Source organism: Giraffa tippelskirchi, chromosome 9, assembly GCF_054371585.1.
Source record: "Giraffa tippelskirchi isolate mGirTip1 chromosome 9, T2T-mGirTip1v1.2.pri, whole genome shotgun sequence".
Taxonomy (NCBI): Eukaryota; Metazoa; Chordata; class Mammalia; order Artiodactyla; family Giraffidae; genus Giraffa; species Giraffa tippelskirchi.
The window spans coordinates 35,379,262-35,384,801 of NC_137283.1; the positions used below are offsets into that span (position 1 = coordinate 35,379,262).

General features: G+C 36.8%; 1 protein-coding gene across 1 annotated transcript in view; it reads left to right on the forward strand.

Annotated features, from left to right (window-relative positions):
• Positions 1-5,540, forward strand: part of ADAMTS9 (ADAM metallopeptidase with thrombospondin type 1 motif 9) — a 164,716-nt gene that overhangs the window by 98,848 nt on the left and 60,328 nt on the right. The window lies entirely within an intron of this gene.

Here is a 5,540-nt window from a genome sequence, read left to right on the forward strand (position 1 = left end):
CCATGGTTTTCCTTAGGAGGAATTGCTTGTGTGAGTTTTTCCTGACAAAAGTGTTCTCTGAGCCTTGCTGTAGGTGCTTTGGAATAATGCCTGTCAACCCGAATAATGAGAGTTTATGAGCTCACGAAGGAACTGTGCTTTTGTTTCTGCCTGGTCAACTTATGAATTTGTGTCTACCTCATTTTCATTTGAAAGTTTGCAGCTTCTGTAGGTAGGAAGAGAAAATGTCTGACATCAGTGTTTTATCACCTCACTGCATCTATCTCTAGGAAAAATAAAGACTGTAAATATCACTACCATACTTTCTGAGTACAATTTTAAGCAGCCAAGCGTAGTGTTATCTGAATATTTTGAGCAGTACAGATTTCTATGTGTTTATATAATAAAGCATATTTATTTTTTCCATGTTATTTAATTTTATATACAATGTTTAAAAATCAGTGTTTATCAGTAGACTGTAAAGGCAAATAGGCTGTGTGCTTAGAAATGTGTGTGTATGTTTCCTTTGGTTTTAAAAAGACACTTTTTAATTTTGTAAATCTCTCCCAACCTGTACTATCCCTCTCCCAAATCTGAGTAACCACGTGGCAACCTTTATGTAATTGGATAGTTTAAAATGCGTATTTTAAAGGGATACTTTAAAAAATATTTCTGAATTTGGAAATGATGCTTAGTGATATAAACAAAAATATAAGAGGCTTAACGTTTTGTTGTTTTTTTTTTTCTTTTCTAATACTGTTGTCCTGATTCATTGAGTCTCAACTATGAAATATGTATGCTGTTTATTGAATTTGTAGGTAATGATAAGGCATAGCCAGAAGTCAAAACAAGTGATTAGGAGAAATGGTTCTGAACATGTCAGAGGAGCCAGGTACAGGAAAAAGCTCACCCTATTGCACACCAATTTGATCATAACTTATTCTTTTTGTTCGGATAACTGTAAAAGACTTAGAACGTGTGTCAATTTTGTGATTTGTTCACCTGCAATACATATCAGAAGCATTTCTCATTAAAGAAAAATAAAGAAAACGTAACCATAAACTTGTAAGTTTTAAGAGAACCTATACTTTTCAAAAAGTGATAAATCATAAAGATGACCTCAGATCTCTGATGATTCCACATTGCCCTACTGAGCCTCCATTTTGCACTGTAGTTTCTTATGGTAATTGAAGGGGAAAGACCAAATTAAGGAACTCCCTATATGCATTTGAGGACTTCCCTGGTGGCTCAGAGGGTAAAGTGTCTGCCTTCAATGCGGGAGACCTGGGTTCGATCCCTGGGTGGGGAAGATCCCCTGGAGAAGGAAATGGCAACCCACTCTAGTGTTCTTGCCTGGAAAACCCCATGGATGGAGAAGCCTGGCAGGCTACAGTCCATGGAGTCACAAAGAGTCAGACACAACTGAGTGACTTCACTTTAATTTTATATGCATTTGAGGGGTTTTTTTATTTTTCAGGAGGTGCTGTATAAGATAACAGCTCCAAAGCAGAAGATGCTCGCTAATGTTTACTCAGTATTTATTATGTACCAAATCAGGCTAAGGAAGTTGGTGTCACATTTAGCCCCCATGTCACCCTGTTGAGAGAGGTGTTTTTATGAATCCATTTGAATGTATGATAATCTATTGAGTACTTTAGTGATAAGAATTTTTTTTTTTTTTGAAGAAGGAAGGCTTTATCACTTGCAGCCAGTAAGGAGAACACCGGGGATCTTGTCCAAAGCAGTGTCTCCCAGCGTCAGTATGCTTGAATATATTAATCCTGTTTATATTGGTAGAAAGAAACAGGTCATGTTCAGAGTGAATTTTTTTAAACTCCTGCTTATACTCAATAAAAGGATATTGCTGAAACTCACCCTCCATCTAAACTCAATGTTTTTTAGGTAATATTGATGTTGTCCATTTGACCCCATCAATAGAAAATCTGAATTTATAACTCTTATTGGTAAATTCCCATAACCAGCAGCTCTGAACACTTCCAATAAGTGTTTAGGGAATGGCAAAACATCTCTCACTTTTATTTTTGAAATATCTAATATTAATAGCCAGATTCAGAGGATGATATAAACTTTTTGGATACAAGGAATATCACATTAAATGTGAATGCATTTTTTATAAAAATAATCTTTTTACTAATGCAGACATACCTTAAACATTCTGCTAGTATATTTTTAAAAAGAAATAAGAAACACATTATTTGGCTCTATAGAGTATAGAAATAAGATAGTTTTTTAATGAAAACATTACAACATATGAAATTATAAAGTTTATTTGAACTCAGAGTAGATTAAGACTCTATAAACCACTCATCTCACCTGTACTTAAAAACCACAGAACACACTGTCCTTGCATCTGTTTCATTGGAGATAAAACTTGACTTCTTTTTTTTTTTTTTTTAGCATTTACAGTGATTGTATGCCTGTCAGAGATTCTGTTCCTGCTTTCTGACAGCAGATATTTCATGATTGCTTGACAGATTTCTGTTTTTACAGTTTTAAAAAGTCCAAAGGTGGGAATAGGGGCAAGGGTAGAGAGACATTAGACCCTAAGGAGTGTAGCTCCTCCCCCTGACTCAGGTCAGGGAGTTGCCCTCCTGGAATGGACACAAATGGAAACTTTGGAATGTGGAGTGGGAGGTAGAGGCTGAGTCCAAGTGTAATTGACTGGGAGGGAATCCTGATTATTAAACTTGGTTGAGGAAGATTTATTTTATGAGGAGGGAGTAAAAGACTGCAGGTCATTCCTTCAAAAAAGAAGTCATTCATTTTTCAGCTAATACTTTTTATTTGCCTACTGTGGGGCTAGTCTCTTCTGGGATGCTGAGGATATAGCAATGCACAATCAGAGCTATTGATTCTACTGGGAAAAGAGAAAATTCGGTATTAAATAAAGTTGAACACATAAAGAACTGACAATTTTTTCCTGACAGCCTCACTACAACCATAAAAATAAAAATTGCTATTAGGATATATGTGTGTGTGTGTGTGTGTGTGTGTGTGTGTGTGTATGTGCATGTGTATCTTCATGGTTGCTAATTATCTTTGTTCAATAAATATAAATTATTGATCTTGTCTTTCCTTTAAAATGTACAGTCGCCCAGTAAATTTTCAGTGATAAATGCTCACTTGCTGATGGCATGGAACATTTAAAAACCTTCTATCAGGAAGTATGTTTCTGTTCACCTTTTCATTAGAACCCAGACATGAGTTCAGGGGTGTAAGAGTCAGGACAAGTAGGGGACCTGGCTTTCTGCCTCTCCCTGCAGGGGCCCACGTGCCTCCACAGCAGCATGGGAAGTTGTGGCTGAGGGAACATTCCCCCTTTGTTAGGTACCAATAAAACGACCTGAAATGTATGGGTTACCACATCGCCATCTATGCTCCTTGCTGTTGTTGTTTCCTCTAAAGTGGGATTGTTTTCATGGATCGTTTTAATCACTACAAGACCCCTTTCCAGAAATTTATAAAATAGAGCATTGGCAGCCAAGAAAGGAGCAGGAAGTAGTATGAAAAACAATCAGTGTAGGCTGAACCTACAAAGTCACCATTCTTAGTGAGGCCTACATCCCCTTGCTCTTATTAGAATTAAGTTATGCACTGGCCAAAACAGTCCAATAACTATCTGTGATGATGGCTATGTTCTCTTTCCAAGTATGCTCTCTTCCATATTGCTTTCCAGTATGGAAGCTACTAGCCACATGTGGCTAATATTAAGCACTTATTATGTGGCCAAATATGATAGGGATACCTCATTTTAAATTGTATGTAACTTAATTACTCTAAATATAAACAGTGCCTGTGACTGGTGTCTACTGTATTAGGGCAATCTCGGGCAATTAGCAGTTAATATTCAGCTTGTCGGGGTAAGTAAACCTATACAAATAAATTGGGGAGAAAAACCCTGTGTCAGCATGTAATGGATCCCTATGTAGGATGTCTTTGCATCTAGTAAGTACCATCCTCTTGTCCTTCTTCTATTTTGCACCTTTGTTTGAGAACACTTCAGTGGTTGTTCCCTGATAGCTGGGCACTGAAAAAATAGGACGGTGAAAAGAGAGGCTTTTAGAATCAGCTATCTTCAGAATAGTAACTCCAGGGCCTCTATGTAAAAGCAGCTGTTAAAACAAACTCTCCTCTTGTGCATCTCAGAGTTCAAGTTCGTCGTGGCAGTAAGTTCAGTTAAGGAGAAAGAATGTTTATGTGTTCTGTGGGTCAAAAGGGCAAGGTTTGATTGGTGTTTTTAGGAGAAGGCAAAAATGGACAGCACCAGGTAGCCACCTTATAGAAGCTTGAATTCCAAGAGATCATGCTGTCTTTGAGAAGTTTCAGGAAGGCAGCTTTCATATTCACTGATCCCTGTAGGTAGAGGTTGAGCAGATTAGGTAGATAGAGCTTTTTCAAAGACACTTTAGAAGAATAAGAGCTGAACCAAATGTCTCCTCCATCACTGTAATTGCCATCATTTACCTTCACCTGCCCAGTGTTAAGAAAACATGTTTGTTTCATGTTTATGCCCCATACTGATGCCCCTAGAAATTAAAATGTATGTAGCAACATTCTTTCTCTTTTCTAGTGATCAGATAGAGTTGTGGGTTTTTTTGTTTGTTTTTTTTTTTGCTCCTTTAGGGCAACATCTGAAGTAAATGATAAACAATAAACCTTCAGGTGGTCTGTATTTTTAGAATCTCTTTTTAATTTATTATCCTCACACTTACATTGTCTCTGTACTAAATTGGGAAGTAAGTCAAAATAACTCTCCTCAGCCACCTTTTTCTGGTGTATTTCAGAAAGTAGTGGAATGGATAGTTTCAGTTAGCCACAAAAGAGCTGTTTTCCCCTCATTTAGTTTTGTATGATGCATTTCCTCCCATAATTATTGTGATGGTTTTGACTTTTTATTATCACAATCACTTAAATATTCTGCTAGGAGTTACGCAAGGCAATTCACTTCTATTATCAGACTTAATCTCTTCTACTTGATGAGCTTAGCACCATCAGAGAAGTTACCCAGTTGGTTCTAGGTCACACTGTGGGTGAATGAGGATTTGAACCTAGTAATAACCAAGACGTAATCCCCTCATCTTACTCTTTAGTTGGTAAAGTGGTGAAAAGCTGTGGAAAGAGTGTCTCTACAATTTAAGATTTTCTGTTTTTCCATGTGGTAGCTACTTGAAACATTCTGAAATTATTGAGCTCTTTACAGATTTTGCTCTGAAGGGATCAATATGAGAAAATTACTTCTCTTAAACGTAAGCCAGGTGAAGAGCAAGATTGGGGCACTCTAGAAGATTTGGAGGGGAAACAAAGCATCCAGTATTTATTAAGGACACATCAAGGGATGTTTCTGACATTTTAGTAAGCACAGAGAAATAGAATAACTTGAGGTAAATAGTCTGTTTTTTTTGTTCAGTAGATCTATAGATGATTGGGATGATAGATCTCAGGCAAGCCAGTTAGAGGTGATTAGGTTTATTGTAGAAAGCAATATGCTATTGCAGTACAAGTGAATTATGAAAAATAGTGTAATTAAAAAATAATTTTAG